This window comes from Triticum aestivum, chromosome 1B (genome assembly GCF_018294505.1).
Source record: "Triticum aestivum cultivar Chinese Spring chromosome 1B, IWGSC CS RefSeq v2.1, whole genome shotgun sequence".
Lineage (NCBI taxonomy): Eukaryota > Viridiplantae > Streptophyta > Magnoliopsida > Poales > Poaceae > Triticum > Triticum aestivum.
Window position 1 is genome coordinate 145,956,447 of NC_057795.1, and position 21,234 is coordinate 145,977,680.

Below are 21,234 nucleotides of genomic sequence, written 5' to 3' on the forward strand. Positions count from 1 at the left end.
ACTGCTGCTGCTGCTCTCCTTGACCAGACTGCTATTGATTATAGCCTCCTTGACGTCCCTGAAAGTCGGAACCTGAGCCGCCACCCGGGCCATGAAAACCGCCAGCCCCTGAACCGCCACCAGATCCATTATGGCCATCATAGGTGTTGGAATTCTTAAACTCCTTCATGATCGCACAATCTTTCCACAGGTGTGTGGTGGGCCGCTCCGTGGTGCCGTGTCTCGGGCATGGCTCATTGAGTAGCTGTTCAAGAGATGAGCCTGACCCGTCGGATCGAGGCGGTTTACCCTTACGTCCTTGATTGTTACCTTGCGTGTTGGCGTTGGCCACAAACTCCGGGTTACCGTCCGCCTTACGCTTATTGCCTCCTTGATTCATCGAGTTATGTTGTTGACCCTTTCCATTGCCGTTCTTCTTTCCCTTCCCGGTCTTTTCCTCATTAGACACAGGATCCTTGGTACTATCAGAATCGGCATAGTTGACTAAAGTTGCCATCAGCGTACCCATATCATTGCAATCACGCTTAAGACGCCCCAGTTTCTGCCTTAGTGGCTCAAAACGGCAATTCTTCTCCAACATGAGAACTGCAGAGCCGACATCCATCTTGTCAGATGAATGTATTATCTCCTTGACCCGGCGTACCCAATGAGTCATAGATTCACCTTCCTCCTGTTTACAATTTGTCAATTCCACAATTGACATAGACTGCTTACAGGTGTCTTTGAAATTCTGGATGAAACGGGCTTTCAGTTCTGCCCATGAACCAATGGAATTGGGCGGCAGACCCTTCAACCAAGACCGGGCTGTTCCATCTAACATCATGGTGAAGTACTTATCCATCGCCGCATCGCTGACTTCTAATAACTCCATAGTCATCTCATAACTTTCGATCCAAGCTTCGGGCTGTAAGTCGGCCGTGTAATTCGGCACCTTTCGAGGTCCCTTGAAGTCCTTGGGCAACCGCACATTACGCAAAGCCGGCACCAGGCAAGGAACACCACCGGTTCTAGTGGCTACTCCCGCCTCAACGGAAGTCATTGGATACTCTGGAAAATCTTGATGTGCCGTCTGTTGAGCCGCTAGCTGAGCCGCCAGCTGAGCCGCCCGCTCGTTCTCCTGACGTATTCGGTCTTGCACTGGATTATAGCCACCGGGCTGGTTACGGCGTTGGGCATTGCTTGAAAAAGCTTCAGACTCCATGTGTCTGCTGTAACTCGGGCTCCGGTTCTCGCGAGGCGGCGCTAACCAAGGCAGGGGAGTTGAATTCTGTCCCGGCTATAAGAATAGGTCTCTTGCTGAGCTAAGGCCGTTTGGAGAAGTTCTCTGACCCTCCGGGTTTCCACTGCCGCCGGGTCATCACATCCATGGGAAGAGCCGTCAAACGTGTTAAAGCTGCGATTAAGTTCTCCATGGGGTTGGAGAAGTGACCCGGTGGAATCGGCACATAACGCGGCGGTGGCATGCTCACGTGAGGTGGTGCCATCTCCCGAGGCTGAGTCGGCCCTCCTGTTCCGGCTGTCATAAGTTGATTGGCCTCTGGCGGGTTACTTGGGCCGGCTCTGGGTGTAGCAAAAAGAACCCGAGGGTCGTAATTCGGAGGTAAACGAGACTGGGTTTTCTGATGTCTCCTCCTCATCACCTCATTGGATGTGTTCAAGCTCATTGTGAGCTGGTAAGCCTCCGACTGCAGCCGCTGTGCCCGGGCATCTAGAGCCGCTCGCTCCGTGGCTAATCTAGTGTCCTCAGCTGCCAAGGCCTCCTTGGCCTGAGCTATTTCCTCACGCACCCGTGCCACCTCCGCGTCATGCTCATCTTTATCTGCAGGAATAACCGTTGCGGTTAACAGGGTCGTAAGCTTGTCCATGAGGTCTATCAGCACCTGAGCCGGTGGGCGCACGGGGCGCCTGCCCCGGCTGCTCCTAACCCGGACGTTACTGCTGCAGCAGCTGTAGAGTTTGAGCCGGGCTGAGTCCCAGCCATGAAGACTTCTGCCCATTATTGGCGGCTCACAGGGGTCCGGAATACTAATGCCATCGGAACAGCCCCCGAGCACGCTGTCTTGCACTTGGTACAACGAATCTGTTGAGCCAGCGGATGAATCACCATCTAAGAGGACGGCCGTCTCACCCCTATCTTCAGATCCTTCAGAAAGTTCCTCTCCGTGGATGCAGCCCACGAAGGCACGCCTCATAACAGGTTGAGTCCGGGTCTTCCTCGCACACTGAGCCGTCTTGACGAGGTCGGTGCAGTTGTCCTGCTCAAGGCCCGGCTCACCGATCCGGCCGATGAAGACGTGGATTCCGCCGAAGGGGACCCGGTATCCGTACTCAATTGAGCCGGCGTCGGGACCCCAGCCTTCATCGTCGATGTAGATCTTGCCGCGACGACTCTTGGTCATCCGGCCCACTACGTATCCCTTGAGCCCTTCGAAGTTGCCCTTCAAGAACTCAAATCCACCGTGCGCTGGCCCCACGGTGGGCGCCAACTGTCGTGGAATTGTCACGTCAGATGTCCTTGTGAAAGGACTTAGTTGTGGAGCCATCGCAACTAGGAAGCTTGAAGAGGTTAAATCGGGACAAAGGACACGAGAGGTTTTATACTAGTTCGGCCCCTTATGGTGAAGGTAAGGCCTACGTCTAGTTGGTTTGGTATTGATGTTTTGATGACCAGAGAGCAAGATATGCTATGCCTGACTCTCGATGAGTTGTTTCTTTCCCTAAGCCGTCTGCAGGTCGTCCCCTTATATACACGGGTCGACGCCCTGTGGCTTATAGAGTCTCGGCCGGCTTATAACAGTGTCCGGCTCGGTGACTAGTTAAATCTACCTTATGATACAAGTCATGCCATTACAACGGTTTACTACAACGGGCCTCAAGTCGCCTGCATGCCTTAAGCCCTTTATTGAACCGCCATCTTCATGCTTGGTCTTGGGCTTCTTTCTGGTGAATCCTCTTTGTGTAACCCGGCCCCTCCGGGGCGGCTTACACAAATAGTTATATCCCCAACAGCTACCCCTAATGGTAGTACCGTGAGGTCAAGCGGTACTATCGCTCTGACGGTTCTTCTGGCCTTTTTGCCTCCTCGCTGTTGTGTTTCAAAGGGGTACTACCGCCCTAGCGGTAGTACCGCTCCTTGGAGCGGTAGTAGCGCTATGTGCGGGCTGTGAGCATAACGGTTGGATTTTCCCCCACCTATAAAAGGGGGTCTTCTTCCCCATTGAACCTTATCCTTTGAGCTCGTGTTCTTCCTCCATTGTTGACCTTCTTAAAGCTTGCTAACTCTCAATCCCTCCTATGATTCTTGCTAGTTCTTGAGGGAAAAGAGAGAGGAGATCTAGATCCACATTTCCACCAATCACTTTCTCCTCTATGTGAGGGGAACCCCTTGGATCTAGATCTTGGAGTTCTTTGTGTTCTTCTTTCGTTCTTCCTCTCATGTTCCTCCCTAGCATTTGTTGCTTTAGTGGGATTTGGGGGATAAGGACTTGGGCACTCCGTGTGCCCTTGCCATTGCATTTGGTGCATCGGTTTGAGTTCTCCACGGTGATACGTGGAAGTGAAGTTTGACAAGCTTATTACTCTTGGGTGTTTGGGCACCCTAGAGCTTGTTCCTCTTGGGTGCCTTGGCGCCCTAGACGGTTGGTGGTGTTCGGAGCTTAATCATTATGGTGTAAAGCTCCGGGCAAGCGTCGGGGTCTCCAATTAGGTTGTGGAGATCGCCCCGAGCAATTTGACGGGTTTCGGTGACCGCCCCCAAGGGTTGCCAAAGTGTACGGGTTCGGTTACCGCCCCCAAGGGTTGCCATTTGTACGGGTTCAGTGACCACCCTCAAGGGTCCCTTAGTGGAATCACGGCATCTTGCATTGTGCGAGGGCGTGAGGAGATTACGGTGGCCCTAGTGGCTTCTTGGGGAGCATTGTGCCTCCACACCGCTCCAAATGGAGATTAGCATCTGCAAGGGTGTGAACTTCGGGATACATCGTCGTCTCCGCGTGCCTCGGTTATCTCTTACCCGAGCCCTTTACTTATGCACTTTACTTTGTGGTAGACATATTGTTCTTTGTCATATATCTTGCTATCACATAGTTGCTTATCTTGCTTAGCATAAGTTGTTGGTGCACTTTGGTGAGCCTAGTTGTTTTAGGTTTTGTGCTTGACAAATTAACCTCTAGGTTTATTCCGCATTTGTTCAAGCCTTAACCGTAATTATTTTAAAGTGCCTATTCACCCCCACCCCTCTAGGCGACATCCTCGATCTTTCAATTGGTATCAGAGCCTCGTCTCTCTTTATTAGGCTTTACCACCTAGAGAGTAAAGATGTCGACTAGGGGATTAGGATTCTCTGACAGTCTTAGTTTCGATGGCACAAATTTTGATGTTTGGGTAATTTGCATGCTTAATCTCTTTAGGGTCATGGACCCAAATTTAAAGCGAATTGTAGATATGGGTTTTTCTCCTCCAAAGGATCCCCAAAGATTATCTTTCGAGGATGAGAAAAACTCTTATCTCAATGCTCAAGCTTCTAATGTGCTTTTCGATGCTTTGAACAATGTAGTTATATTTCAACTCATGCCATTCCGGGATGCTCATGAGTTGTGGACAAAGCTTCAAGATAAATATGGTGTGTCCAAGATTTGTGGGGATGATTGTTCTCCCTCCACCTCCGGCCGTGTTGCCTTCTCAACTTCTTCTACTTCACCTACATGTGGATTGCCACAAGGTAATTCTATGGTGAGTAGTGTCAGTCATTGAAATGATGATAGTGTGCTTGTTCTTGGTGATCCTTCATCATTATCTTATTGCAATGGTCTTTATTTGGACTTTAACACTTCGAGCACCTTACATGTTTCACATGCTTGTGTTGATAGTCCTTGCATATCATGTAGAAATTGCTTGCTCAAATCTCATGATGATATGCTTGATATGTCTTGTTGCCATGATAAAAATGTATCTATTTCCTCGAGTTATTGTGCTAACAATGTAGAGGAAATCCAACACTCCATGGAACAAGATGTGGTCTTGAATGGTGCTTCAAGGGATCCTACATCATCATCTATTGCTTTTTGCCTTATGGCTAAGGCTTCAAAGGTATCTCATACTTTGAACCCCAATATGTCTCTTGATGATGATGTTAATGCTAATGATGATGAGGATAATGATGAAGATAATGATAATGTTGCTTCCTTAAAAATTAAGGGAGAGATGATTTTTAAAGCTCTTCGTAACAATAAAATTGCTCGTTCCAACTTCATGGAAATCATGTAGATTGCCATCGAGGGCAAGAAATACATTGAGGAGTTGGAATCTCATCTCGAGGAGCATGAGGTCACCATTGATAAAATGGAAGGTCATGGGCGTGATTGCGCTAATGAGATTGCGGACCTCTCCCAAGCTCTTGAACTTGAACAAACCACCAAGGAATCTCTTGAGGAGACTTTTGCTCTAGAATTATCTAGGATGAACGAATCTCATGATAGAGCTCTTGAGGTGGCCAATGATTTTGAAACTAAAAATACTAAGCTTGAAGTTGCTCATGTTAGACTCCTTGAGGATTTTGAGCACCTTGAAAATGGCTCAAGAGTCATCAAGGGTGAGCTCATCAAACTCACCGAGTCTCATGCTCAACTTGAAGCTTCTTATTTAAAAGATCTTGCCAAGTTTCCTTCTCCTCTTGTTGTTAATGATGATGCTTGTGCTACTAACTCTATTTCTTGTGAAGCGTCCATTTTGAAGGAGAATGTTGAGCTACGGGCTCAACTTGAGTTGCTATCTAGCAATTATGGGAAATTGGAAGAAAGCCATGAAAAGCTCTCAATCTCTCATGATGATCTTCTAGTATCCCATAATGTGCTAAAGATAGCTCATGAGGCCATGATTGCTAAGGTAACATCTAGTGAGCCTCATGTGGATACTAGCACTACTTATAGTCAAAATAGTATATTGCCATGTGCTAGTCCTTGTAATTCATCTACTCACAATGTTGGTACATCTTGTGATGAATTGCTTTCCTTGCCTTGTTGCTCTAACGATGAAGCTTATACTTCCTCTAGTACTTGTGTTGAGACTAACCATGTAGAGGAAATCAAAGAGCTCAAGGCCCAAGTCACTTCTTTGAAGAAAGACTTGGAAAAGAGTCATCAAGGGAAATCCACACTCAACAATATCTTGAATGCGCAAAAATCCCCCAATGACAAAGGTGGACTTGGATTCAACTCCAATAAGAAGAAGAAGTCCAAGATGAACAAAAGGAAGGGCCAAGAACAAGTCAAGAATTCGGCCAAGATTGTTTGCTTCAAGTGCAAAGTAGAAGGGCTTCATGTTAGATCTTGCCCATTGAAGAAGAAGCCCATTAGTGACAAGCAACAAGGGAAGCGGCCACAAGTTCACTTTCATGCTCAACCTCGAGTTGAAGAAAGGCCTCTTCCCAAGAAAACTCGATCTAATGCTTCTCAAGTTGAGAAATCAAGTGAGAAGAAAGTGAAGAGTAGACGCTGCTACTTATGTCATGAGAAAGGCCACGTCGCTTCTTCATGCACTAGTGGTAACTTATCCAACCCAATTACTATTAATGATATCTATTCTCTTGGGAAGGATAAGGTTGGCAATGTGTTTGCCAAGTTTGTTGGTACTCAAAGTGGTGTCAAGAAAAGAACCATTTGGGTTGCCAAGCCTATTGTGACTAACCTCTTAGGACCCAACTTGGTTGGGGACCAACAAGCTCAAACTTGATCAATAGGTGTTGTTGGAGGGCATTGGAGACTTGGCTACATTATGAAGAATTAAGGGGACTTCATCATTCTTTTTGTCACAAGCCAAGTCAATTGGATTATCAAGTTTCTATCTTATATCCAATGTGCCTCCTTGCGGTAACTTGTCCTTAAATTGTTTACTTTGAAAGTTACTTGCCCCCTTGCATGTTTTGGTTTTGTTCCTTGCATGTGTTTGTATATGTTGCGCTTCCAACTTGCTTATGTATGTTGGTGTGCACTTCATGTACGTGTGAGTTGTGTGTTAAGCCTTTGTGCATCTTGTTTGTATCTTAGTTGGCTCTTGTGAGAGATTAATGGAATATCCCATTATGGGGGAGTGATGTGCTTTGTGCACCTCACACTCCTATAAGTGTGTGTACATGAGGAATACCATCTAGTATTGATATTACAAGATTATCTAGTCACTATGCGGTATGTCTTCTCATGAGAAATTCAAATTCTAAATTGTCCATTAATTATCTCTTGTTGGATCCTCTTATTTCCTCTTGTTAAGTTTTCTTCATTGGTATCACATTATGGGGGAGTAATATGCTATGTATATTACTAGCCTAGAAAATGTGTACATTTGAGATATTGTCACCTAGTGTTGATATTGTAGATTATCTTGTTTCTAGGTGGCATGCTAGCTCTACAAGTTGCAATTTGCTTGTGTTTGGTGTGAAGATGATGTTGGATATCCTTGCTATCTAGCAACGGGAATTATTTCCAAATACTTCTTGTCTTATGACAATTGGTACTCACTTATGTGTGGTAGAAATTATTGATCATCTTTACATTGGCCTTTTCTTTTATTGGCCTTATCTCGTGCCTAGGATTGTGTCAACTCCCATTGTTTTCCATACCACTTGTGGATCTTGTTATTTTCTTGATCTTGTTTAGTGTTTTCTAGATATAGTGAAAGTGGTGATCCCACCTTGTGCATTTTGTATTCAAATGCAAATTCTCTATAATGCACTAGTCTTGGGGGAGCTATCCTATTTTCTATAAAACACTCATATTGTGATCCATATTAAGTGTGTGTTGGTGGATGGCAAGTCGTTTCTTTTGGTACTTTGTGCCAACATGAAACTTTGTAGAGAGCTTGGTTTGTTTGGAACCATCCTCTCCTTTGGGAGTTTGACATCTTTTTTTGTGTGTTCCAATGGATATCTCATTCCTTGATGTATCTTTTAATGATATCTTCCAAGTGATGATTTCTCCATTTGGTATCCTTTTCACTTGGTTTTTCCTTGTATTTTGGTATCGATTCTTGAAAGTCTTGAGCATGCATTTTAACTTCATGTAGTTCCTTTGGCATGTTTTCTTTCTTTGACCCAATATATAGGGGAAACTCCACCAAGTCTCAAATTGGATGAGATGTGCATGAGATTCATTTTCATATCTATATGCACATATCTATGTGTAGTTTGTCCTATGTATTGTTGGATCTCTAACTCTTTGGTCCCAATGAGTTTGGGTGCCATTTTGTTTGTGTTGTTGTTCTAGGAACAATTGGAGATGCATTGGATACTCGGCTCATTCAAAAGGAAGGTGTTGTCACCATGTGCTTATTGGAGTCAAGCTAGGATGATCAATGAACTACTTTCTACCTTCAGTTGCTATCTACTACATCCTTCCAATGCTATCTCGGTAACTAGTATCATCATCTACTACATGCACACATTATTGCATCAATCGTGTGTGGGTTGTATCATGGCATGTTATTCTTTCTTTCTTGTGATACTTGTTTCCTTTCTCAAAGCATCCCAACAATGATCTCTTGTTGCTAGTTGTGATGTCTTTGATGGTTGTGTGGTAGGAATTCATTTATATACAATAAGACCATATCTAGCCTTGGGCTATGCTTCCAAGCACATATCTTATTGGTATATGTATGACTTCATTTTGGATATCTTGTTCCTTCATGTTGTAACTATTTCGGGTGTACATCCTTCTTTGTAGATATATAGCGTCATGATTTCGTCTACCTAGACCCTTATACACTTGAGAGAAATTACACCTCTAGGTGATATCCTTTCTTTCACGTCCACCTTGTCTTTCTTATGTTATTTCTTTGGTGGCTCCGTGAAATCTTTTGCCTTGAGTGCATGTCTTATATCGTTGCATCTTGATGCACTCTTGTGTGGTGAATATTATTTCCTCATGCTTATCCTTACGAGGCTGCCATCTTGGTATCCCTCGTCTTGATGAGGCTTTCATCTTCTATCTTCACCATGGGTTGTCACAAGCATAGGTTCTTTATATGCTTATTAGTGGTCTTGTGAACCCGTTTGCTAGTTGTGTGTGGGAATGACATGCCTTGCACCGTGTATCTCATTCTTTCAAGACTATATTGATGCTTAATGCTCATCCATACATTAGTCTTCTCAAGTGCATTGCCTTGACTCACACACATCGGTGTTGGTTGAGCATATTCTTAGTCGCCTCTGTTACATGTTGCTCAACCATGTGCTTGTTGCAATTGCTAGGCTTTGTCTCCTATTTGCCCCTTGCACTGGTTGTGAGTTTCTATTGATTTTGGGGGAGCTATGATCCTACTTTGTGCACTTTGTATCCAAATACAAAAATTCTTGATGTGCACAAATCATGGGGAGCTTCTCTAGTTTCTTTAGAACAATCCTCTGCTCATATCATAATATCTTTATTCATGTGGCACGTAGGATCATTGGTCTAGTTGGTTCAACTGATATCCGTTGATTGCTTGCTTCAATTGGTATCTTCTGATTGCTTATGTCTCTCTTTGTTATGTCTTTGTGGCATATCTCTCTGTTTCAATCTTTGGGCCTCAATATAGTTTGTCTTCCTCCAAGTATTGACGGTTGGATATGTGTATTGCATTCCACTCTCTTGTTGAGAAATACACAATTTATGGAGGACCACAATTTATTTTGGCCTTCTAAGCTTTTCGCCCATTTTGGCAATCGATGCCAATGGGGGAGAAGTTTCAGAGAGTTTTGTGGAGAAGGTTTCAAAGTTTTCTCCTTGCTTTGGTTTTGTTCCTAAGCATTTGCATCTCATTCTCCTGCATCATTGGTTGTTGCATTGCATTGTGATGCATAATTCCTTATATAAACTCTCTTGAAAGTGATTGTCATCAATTACCAAAATGGGGGAGATTGAAAGAACATGCGGTGCCCCCATGTTTGGTTTTGGTAATTGATGACAATCTCTATGGACTAATGGTTGTCTTGAGTTATATTTTAAGGATTTGTCCATAGGCTTTTCTTGAAGTCCATGTGTTGGTTTCAAGGAGTTTATGAGTTGACCAAGGTGCTATTAAGGAATTATCCAAAGATTGGTCATGTGAGTGTTGAGCTTATTGCAAGCATGTCTTGAAGAAGAAGATTGTGTGATCATTCATGTTTACCTTCAAGACATCATCCAAATGAAGAGAGTTGGAAAGATTCAAGGTTGATCAAGACTAAGTCAAGAGTGAATCAAGTTGATCAACTCACAAAGCGTAGAAGATGTACCGAGAGGGATCAAGTGATCCCATGGTATGGTAAGCATTGTCCATTGCACTTTGTGTACTAACCCATGGTCTATGTGAGAGTTCTATGTGGGGTTAGGTACGTGTCCATGGGCTTGCGTCAAGAGGAAGATATCATACAACCCATGGAAAGGATGGCATCAAGTGGTGATCGTCATCAAGATTGCCATGTGCAAGTTCAAGTGGAGCATCACGAAGAGATCAAGTGCTTGAATCTTGCCATCCATTGTGGTGTCAATGGACTTGTGAAGATGTGCTGAAGAGTGGCTCACCCATAGTGGACTATGGGGGAGCAATCATCTAGTCTTCATCGAGCCAACGCAATCAAGAAAGGTGGTCCAACTTGAGGGAGTCAAGATCGTCACCATCTAGCTCAAGTGGACCATGTGCAAGGCAAAGGTTTTCCCTTGATAGGTTTTCTATTTTACCGGTCTCATGGTGGTAGTTGGGAGACCGGGTTATAGGATCGTTTGTCGTACTATCAAGGGGGGCTCTCAAGTTGGTAGCTTGATCGTATCGTTAGTAGAGAGCTCAAACCATTGCATCCTTGCATCATGTTTCTTAGTTCTTGTTTGGTTCTCTTTGTGAGTCTTAGAGATTATGGTCATCTTGATGACAAGCTTGAGTTCATCGAAAACGGAGTTCGCATGCGTCTACTATGATGTTTTCGGTGTTGGAGGTTTTATCGGTCTTATCCGAGGAAGGGTTCTCACAATTTTCTTATGGGACTTTTCTAATTTGCTTCTTATTGATATTTATTTCATGTTTGTGTTAGCCCTTGTCGCTAGCTTTCCAACAAACTTGGTTTCATCGAATTCAGAGTCCGTTTGCAAAAGTTGTGGCAGTTTTGGTGTTCTGAAAAGGCTGCAGCAGTACTACAGCGAATTGGAGCGGATGTAATTTTTTACTACTGCTCCAGAGCGGTACTGCCGCGGCTCCTACAGCGGTAGTACCGCTCCGGACCAAAAACTCGTCCCAAGTCCTGCGGTGGTAGGCCCGGATGTAATTTTTTAGTACCGCTCGCAAGCAGTAGTACCGCTACCCTTAACAGTAGTACCGCTACCCCTAGCGGTAGTACCGTGAGGTCAAGCGGTACTACCGCTACGACGGTTCTTCTGGCCTTTTTGCCTTCTCACTGTTGTGTTTCAAAGGGGTACTACCGCCCTAGCGGTAGTACCGCTCCTTGGAGCTGTGGTACCGCTCCTTGGAGCGGTAGTACCGCTCTGTGCGGGCTGTGAGCATAACGGTTGGATTTTCCCCCACCTATAAAAGGGGGTCTTCTTCCCCATTGAACCTTATCCTTTGAGCTCGTGTTCTTCCTCCATTGTTGACCTTCTTCGAGCTTGCTAACTCTCAATCCCTCCTATGATTCTTGCTAGTTCTTGAGGGAAAAGAGAGAGGAGATCTAGATCCATGTTTCCACCAATCACTTTCTCCTCTAAGTGAGGGGAACCCCTTGGATCTAGATCTTGGAGTTCTTCGTGTTCTTCTTTCGTTCTTCCTCTCATTTTCCTCCCTAGCATTAGTTGCTTTAGTGGGATTTGGGAGAGAAGGACTTGGGCACTCCGTGTGCCCTTTCCATTGCATTTGGTGCATCGGTTTGAGTTCTCCATGGTGATACGTGGAAGTGCAGTTTGAGAAGTTTATTACTCTTGGGTGTTTGGGCACCCTAGAGCTTGTTCCTCTTGGGTGCCTTGGCGCCCTAGATGGTTGGTGGTGTTCGAAGCTCAATCATTGTGGTGTAAAGCTCCAGGCAAGCGTCGGGGTCTCCAATTAGATTGTGGAGATTGCCCCGAGCAATTTGATGGGTTCCGGTGACCGCCCCCAAGGGTTGCCAAAGTGTACGGGTTCGGTGACCGCCCCCAAGGGTTGCCATTTGTACGGGTTCGATGACCGCCCTCAAGGGTCCCTTCGTGGAATCACGGCATCTTGCATTGTGCGAGGGCGTGAGGAGATTACGGTGGCCCTAGTGGCTTCTTGGGGAGCATTGTGCCTCCACACCGCTCCAAACGGTGATTAGTATCCGCAAGGGTGTGAACTTCGGGATACATCATCGTCTCCGCGTGCCTCGGTTATCTCTTACTCGAGCCCTTTACTTATGCACTTTACTTTGTGGTAGACATGTTGTTCTTTGTCATATATCTTGCTATCACATAGTTGCTTATCTTGCTTAGCATAAGTTGTTGGTGCACTTAGGTGAGCCTAGTTGTTTTAGGTTTTGTGCTTGACAAATTAACCGCTAGGTTTATTCCGCATTTGTTCAGGCCTTAACCGTAATTATTTTAAAGCGCCTATTCACCCCCCCCCCCCTCTAGGCGACATCCTCGATCTTTCACCATGGTACCCCTGAACCGAAAGAACCGCCTCAAATCGGTGGGGGTACTTTTGTAACTTACCCCAGATTTCGGACAAGCGCGTCCCTAAGCCATGGTTCCCCGCTGCTATCCCATCCACCCACCCATTCATACACCGAGGCCGCGAAAACCCGCGACAAAGCCCCACACCCTGCTCCGTCCGCCACCCAGCCGGAGCCTCTTCCCTGACGACGTCGTCCATAGCAACACCTCGACGTCCCTCATCCACCGTACCGGATGAGGATCCATCGTCGATCTCGTTGATGAAGCTATGTACCTAGGGTAGGGTCATGGACATGTCCAAACTACCCTACCCAAGGACATCTCTAGAAGAAACCACCTTTCAATCGACTCAGAAGTGTTCCACTCGACGGACTTGAGGACACTCGACCATGAAGCCAATCACTCGACAGCCAGGAGATCTAAAGTCACTCTGCACACAAACGGTCGGTCATTAACTAGCTTTTATGGTCATCATAGCACTTTATTTGTGGCGTTGTCAGTAACGCCTGATCTTAATGTACCTTAAACTCTACATAACTGAGGGTCGGAGGGGTCTGGCGAACTCTATATAAGCCACCCCCCTCCTTAGTGTAAAGGGTTCGCACCCCTATAACTCATACACACATAATCCAGTCGACCGCCTCCGGGCTCCGAGATGTAGGGCTGTTACTTCCTCCGAGAAGGGCCTGAACTCGTAAATCTCTTGCGTATACAACTACTCCATAGCTAGGATCCTGCCTCTCCATTCCTACCCCCCTACATTACTGTCAAGCTTAGAACCACGATAGTTGGCGCCCACCATGGGGCAGGTGTCTTAGCGACTTATTGGAGAAGTTGCAATTTTTCCGATCTCCTTCATCATGGTTTCGGGCGGAGTTTTGGTTGAGGGCCGCGAGATCCGTCTCAGCGCGCTCACGTTCATCGCCGACGACTCCGCTTGGCTTCAGGAGGCTCCGCTCGACATTGACGCGCTCCCTGTCCGCGGGGCGACGCACTTTCGCGCGTGCGTCCGCGGCGTCCTCCTGCGGCAACCGTCGACCCAGTATCAGTCGGCTCCTGTGTCGTCCTCCCTCCCCGTTTCCCGCTGGCACAAGCGCTCTGGGCAGTCGAGGCTTCAGCGGTGGGTGAGGCACGCGGTGGCTCGCCAGTCAGCCACCCCCCAAGTCGCGGCGATCGAGCCCGACGAATCTCTCTACGGCATGCTCGACCTATCGACTGGCTCCGCAGACACTACATCCGAGTGCGATAGCAGTGATCCAGTGGCGGAGGTTTTGATGGTCGATGGACCATACAGTCCTCCCGGTTTTCCCCGCACCGACGGAGGCGACGGCGGAGGCGATCCATCACATGCCCATGAAGAGTATCTCCCCGAGCCCCTCACTTCGCTACAGAGGGAAGAACTTCGCCACCGGAACATGGATACGCTGCACACTCCTATCGTTGGAGAAACCCCCGAGGCTCGTGCCTTAGAGGACGCGCGCTTGGCCAACTTGGCTGAGCGCACTCGACTAGAGAACCTCCAGCGAGCACTCGACGAGCTTGCGTGACAACGGGTTCCAGAATCCAGTCGACGTCAACTCTTTCCACCACCGACTCAGGTACATCGAACTCCGATTCAGAATTTAGCAGCTGTAGCCCGTATAGCAGAATCGATTCAGCCTTCCCAGTCAGAGGCTGGTAGAGGCTTGTTGCAGATCAGAGCATTACTCCGGGCGGCAGGAGATCAAAATTCAGCTGTATCACAGTCGCGGAATAGGATCCATAGCAGATCCGTCGCTGCAAATACAGTCTAGTCGGCCCATAGCCCAAGATCGCCCCCAAGGCGTGAGGGACGTGGAGGCCGGCGTGACCAGTACAAGAACCGTGAGCAGTATGATCACCGACTCGGTCGTGATGATCGACGTTGAGTGCCCACCCCTCCCCCAAGGAGTGGATCGTACACGCCTCGACTGCAGGATGATAGACACCCTCACAGTGTTGGGTTAAGGATTCCAGTCGACCCCAGGGAACCAGGCTTTGATTCGAGATCCATTCTCGTTCAAGGTTTGTTCGACAGGAACAGAGCTCACCGAGAAGGTCATGACAGAGATGTACCCACCGGCAGCAGAGTACATGTCTCAGGACCAAAGTGCTTCAGCAGAGCCATCAGGGCCGCGGTGATTCCTCCCAACTTCAGGTTGGCGACTGGAGTCAGTAAGTTCATTGGTGAGTCCAAGCCTGATACTTGGCTTGAAGACTACCGAGTGGCTGTTCAGATTGGCGGCGGCAATGATGAAGTGGCCATGAAACACCTGCATCTTATGTTGGAGGGCTTGGCTAGAGCATGGTTGAATCAGTTAGCACCCAGCAGCATTTACACTTGGGAAGATCTTGCCCGAGTGTTTGTCAGAACGTTTGAAGGAACTTGCAAGCGACCAGCAGGGTCGACAGAGCTGCAATCTTGTGTGCAGAAGTCGAATGAAACTTTGAGGGATTACATCCAGAGATGAATCACGTTGCATCACATTGTAAAGAATGTATCTGATCACCAGGCAGTCTGTGCCTTCAAGGAAGGTGTTAAGTACAGAGAGCTAAACCTAAAATTCGGTCGAACCGGAGACATGTCTCTGAGTCGAATGATGGAGATTGCCACCAAGTATGCCAATGGTGAAGAAGAGGATCGGCTCCGGAGTGGCAAGCACAAGTCATTCGCCCACGAAACCGGAGGAGGGAACTCCAGTCGGAAGTAGAAGCGGAAAGCCGAGCCAGCTGCTCAACGATCCGACTGAAGTTGAGGTCCCAGCTGTGGTCGACCTGATCATGGAAGTTTTGGTCATCACTCTCGACTGGACAGTGCCGTACATCGCGTATATCCTAAGGAAAGAGCTCCCAGAGAATGAAGAAGAGGCTCGACAGATTTTCCGTCGATCTAAGGCCTTTATAGTGATAAAGGGAAAGTTGTACAGGGAAAGCGCGACTGGAGTCAGTCAGAAATGTATAACACCAGAAGAAGGTCAGATAATTCTTGACGATATCCACTCGGGAACGTGCGGTCATCATGCGTCCTCTCAGACCATTGTGGCTAAAGCATACCGAGCGGGGTTTTACTGGCCAAGAGCAAATGAAATGGAGAAAGAGATAGTCGACAAGTGTGAAGGATGTCAGTTCTATTCCAATATGTCACACAAACCCGCCTCAGCCTTGAAGACCATTCCACTCGTCTGGCCCTTCGCTGTTTGGGGATTGGATATGGTTGGACCACTGAGAACTGGCAGGAGCGGCTTCACCCATGTACTAGTGGCAGTCGACAAGTTCACTAAGTGGATTGAAGCTAAGCCTATCAAGAATCTTGATACCTGCACTGCTATCAGCTTCATCAGAGAGTTGATATTCAGGTATGGAGTTCCGCACGACATCATCACTGATAATGGGTCAAACTTCGATTCTAACAAATTCAGAGCCTTTTGCGCTTCTCAAGGCATGCGAGTCGACTACACTTCCGTCGCTCACCCCTAGTCGAATGGACAAGCAGAAAGAGCAAACGACCTAATTCTCAAAGGACTGAAACCCCGATTGATGCATGATCTCAAGCACGCAGCAGGCGCGTGGGTCGACGAACTTCCATCAGTTCTTTGGGGATTGAGGACCACTCCTAATCGGTCAACTGGGCGAACTCCATTCTTTCTGGTCTATGGAGCTGAAGCAGTTCTGCCGAGTGACCTTCTTCACAATGCACCCCGAGTCGAGCTCTACTCTGAGGATGAAGTAGAACAAGCCCGACAGGACGCAGTCGACCTTCTAGAAGAAGAAAGAGAGATGGCCATGATCCGATCGACTATCTATCAGCAGGAATTGCGTCGATTCCATGCCAGAAACGTGAAGAGTCGAGCCTTCCAAGAAGGAGACTTGGTCCTCCAAGTGGATCAACAGAAACCACACAAGCTCGCTCCTACTTGGGAAGGCCCCTTCATCGTCACCAAAGTTCTCCACAATGGAGCGTACCATCTTTACAATGTCGATCGCTAGACTGATGAGCCACGAGCTTGGAATGCGGAGCTGCTCCGCCCCTTTTATACTTAAGTACTCACTCGGATGAGATGTAATAAAAAGTACCTCTGTAGTTTGTTTATCAAAGACAAGAGTGTTATAATTTTCCCAGTGATTGTAGTTGCTTTTGTTTACGTGAGAAATCCCCCAGTGGGTGGATTAGCTGCGAATCCGTTTCGCCTAAGTTTGTAAAAAAATCCTACCGAGTGATGAGCAAGCCTCTCACTCGGGGGCTTAGCTGCGAATCCGTTTCGCCTAAGTATTTAAAAATCCTACCGAGTGACGAGCAAGCCTCTCACTCGGGGGCTTAGCTATGAATCTGTTTCGCCTAAGTATTTAAAAATCCTACCGAGTGATGAGCAAGCCTCTCACTCGGGGGCTTAGTTGCAGTCCAGTACTCGCCTAAGTATTTGAAAATCCTACCGAGTGGAGAGCAACCCTCCCACTCGGGGGCTTAGCTATAGTCCAGTACTCACCTAAGTATTTGAAAATCCTACCGAGTGGAGAGCAACCCTCCCACTCGGGGGCTTAGCTGCAGTCCAGTACTCGACTAAGTATTTAAAAATCCTTCCGAGTGGAGAGCAAACCTCCCACTCGGGGCTTAGTTGCAGTCCAGTACTCGCCTAAGTATTTAAAAATCCTTCCGAGTGGAGAGCAAAACTCCCACTCGGGGGCTTAGCTATAGTCCAGTACCCGCCTAAGTATTTGAAAATCCTACCGAGTGGAGAGAAACCCTCCCACTCGGGGGCTTAGCTGCAGTCCAGTACTCGCCTAAGTATTTAAAAATCCTACCGAGTGGAGAGCAAACCTCCCACTCGGGGGCTTAGCTGCAGTCCAGTACTCGCCTAAGTATTTGAAAATCCTACCGAGTGGAGAGCAACCCTCCCACTCGGGGGCTTAGCTGCAGTCCAGTACCCGCCTAAGTATTTGAAAATCCTACCAAGTGGAGAGCAACCCTCCCACTCGGGGCTTAGCTGTAGTCTAGTACTCGCCTAAGTATTTGAAAATCCTACCAAGTGGAGAGCAACCCTCCCACTCGGGGGCTTAGCTGCAGTTCAAATACTCGCCTAAGTATGAAATCCATTTCGATCCGCAAGGACGACGAGGTGCAGGTCGACTGCTACCTTCTCCTTCGGAGCTGTGCCACAAATACAACGTGCGCTCCATTCCGATCCGCAAGGACGACGAGGTGTAGGTCGACTGCTACCTTCTCCTTCGGAGCTGCACCACAAGTATAACGTGCGCTTCACTCAGATCTACAAGGACGACGAGGTGCAGGTCGACTGCTACCTTCTCCTTCGGAGCTGCGCCACAAATACAATGTGCGCTCCATTCCGATCCGCAAGGACGACGAGGTGCAGGTCGACTGTTACCTTCTCCTTCGGAACTGCGCCACAAATACAACGTGCACTCCATTCCGATCCGCAAGGACGACGAGGTGCAGGTCGACTGCTACCTTCTCCTACGGAGCTGCGCCACAAGTATAACGTGCGCTTCACTCCGATCTGCAAGGACGACGAGGTGCAGGTCGACTGCTACCTTCTCCTTCAGAGCTGCGCCACAAGTACAACGTGTGCTCCATCCCGATCCGCAAGGACGCAGGTCAACTGCAATCTGTGCTCCATCCCTACCTGCAAGAATGATGAAGTGCAGGTCGACTGGATTTTCCACCTCAGGGCTGCGTCTCAAGCACTAAAGCATATTCCAAGTGAAAAACAAAGTTTGCTCGAAGGCAAATGCAAGCATATTCAACGATAAGCCAAGTTTAGATAACATCCTACGGATTCAGAAGTGCTCAGGCGTCAAGCCTGTAAAATTTTATCGGTTACAAAACCACTCGGCATTCCGAGGCAAATTTAAGGCAAAGCATAGAAGTTTTTCCTACTCCTCCGGTGGAGGACTGGAGGGCGCGACAAACTGATCCAAGTCAATTCTGTCAGTGATCCGAGTGGCAGCGGCAATGAAGGTCTCCATGAAAGATTGGAAGTCATGCTTCTTGGTATTGGCAACTTTGATGGACGCCAGCTTTTCCTCTCGCGCATCCTTGCAGTGAACACGGACCAGGGACAGAGCGATGTCAGCGCCGCACCTGGCAGAAGACTTCTTCCATTCTTGCACTCGACCTGGAACTTCATTCAGTCAAGTCATTAGAGACTCGAGGTCATTTTGAAGCGTCGCTCCTGGCCAAAGTGCCGTGTTGATTCGCGACGCCGCAACCTTTAGTCGAGCAAGGTAGTTGACCACACCAGCAACACGAGACTCCAGTCGGAGGACGTTCAAAGCAGCTTCATCCTTCACAAGAGAGTTAATGGGGTCCAAGCTTGTCTCCACTCGACTGGTCTCCTCCTCAAAGTTTTGGCAGAATTCTGTAAACACAATTCAAAGATGAACCAGCAGTTCTACGATGAGTCAATGATGACAAGTCAGTCGGGTAGGAGAGATTACCCTAAAGCATGATGAATAAGTTCTTGGCGAGCCCTCCCAGATAAGCCTCCAGATTGTTCTTCTTCCCCACCAGTTTACTAGCCTTGTCATTCAGAGCTATCTTATCATTCTTCAGATGGCTGACCTCCTTGTTGGCCGCGTCGAGAGCAGCTTTCAGATTGGCGTTCTCCTCCTCAAGTTTACCGACTGAAGCCAGTTTTTCTTCCGCAAGCTTCATTTTGTCCAAAGCCGCCTTCTACGCCTCGGCAAGGTCATGGTCCTTCTTCTTCAGAGCCTCCTTAACTTTATCTGCAAAATGACAATGAGATCAGAATCAGGGATGGGCAGAAAGATAAAGACAGTCGTCAAGTTCTCACCAGCCATACCTTTTGCTTCGTCTTTTGCCTTCTGAAAGTTCTCCTGAGCAAGCTTCAAGTCAAGGTTGAGCTGGATTTGTTTGTTTTCCAATTCAGTATAGCGAGCCACAAGCTCACAAGATTTCTGCGAAGGGTCAGTCGACAGACATCAAAGATAGGTTGCTTCCGAGTGACTAAGAGAAAAATCATAACATTTCTAAGACTACAACCGAATCAAAATATTCAGCAGTAGTCTCGAGGACTACACCCAGTGGGTGCACTCAGCGTGCCCCCACTGGTTCTACCGACTTGGTTCGATCGGTCGACCGAAAAGGACAAAGAGGTTATGATCCTAAACCATAGCTAACTGCCAGCAGTTAGCCACGGTCTCATCATGATCTACCAAACAAAACACAGGTTCTTCAGACCTTAGTCGACTGCCAGCAGTCGACCATGGTCTCAGGGACCACACCCAGTGGGTGCACTCAGCATGCCCCCACTGGTTCCAAGATTCCATTCGACATGGTCCGACCAGACCGAGTGAAGAAGTTAGAGTGAAGAAACTCAAAATACAAAGACTACAGTCGACTGCCAGCAGTCCACCATAGTCTCAGGGACTACACCCAGTGGGTGCACTCAGCGTGCCCCCACCAATCCAAAAATTCAATCGACACACCCAGTGGGTGTACAGATACAAAGATCTTCGGAAAGAGAGTCTTCAGATAGCACATCCTAACAAAACAAGCGATAACCAACTAACTTGGACGTTGCTCTGAAAGGCTAAGCTAGCATCATAGGCCGCTTGGCTGGCTTCCCAGACCGCCTTCACCTGCTCCATCATGATCCCCGCCTGGCGTATAGCCTCCTTAGCAGCACCCACTTGGTCCTCTGGGACGTGGTGTGTGGCGAAAAGGGAGGGCGGATCAGCAGTCGACGATGAAGGCCGAACACTCGTCAGCGGCACAGCGAAGGACACAGAAGTCCGAGTGATATTGCCACCCTCCTGAACTGGTGTCTCAGGCACTGATGCAATCTAAATAGTATTGCCAGTCGGCGCCTTTCTATTCCTCCTCGGCCTCAATGGCGCCTGATACGTCTCCAACGTATCTATAATTTTTGATTGCTCCATGCTACTTTACCTACTGTTTTGGACTATATTGGGCTTTATTTTCCACTTTTATATTACTTTTGGGACTAACCTATTAACCGGAGGCCCAGCCTAGAATTGTTGTTTTTTGCCTTTTTCAGTATTTCGAAGAAACAGAATATCAAACGGAGTCCAAACGGAATGAAACCTTCGGGATCGTGATTTTCCAACCGAACGTGACCCAGGAGACTTGGACCCTACTCCAAGCAGTGCCCGAGGAGGTCACGAGGGTGGAGGGCGCCCCCTCCTGGGCGCGCCCCCCTACCTCGTGGGCCCCTCGGAGCTCCACCGACGTACTCCTTCCTCCTATATATACCTACGTATCCTCGAACGATCAGAACAGGAGCCAAAAACCTAATTCCACTGCCGCAACCTTCTGTATCCACGAGATCCCATCTTGGGGCCTGTTCCGGAGCTCCGCCGGAGGGGGCATCCACCACGGAGGGCTTCTACATCATCACCATAGCCCCTCCGATGAAGTGTGAGTAGTTTACTTCAGACCTTCGGGTCCATACCTAGTAGCTAGATGGCTTCTTCTCTCTTTTTGGATCTCAATACAATGTTCTCCCCCTCTCTCGTGGAGATCTATTCGATGTAATCTTCTTTTTGCAGTGTGTTTGTTGAGACCGATGAATTGTGGGTTTATGATCCAGTATTATCTATG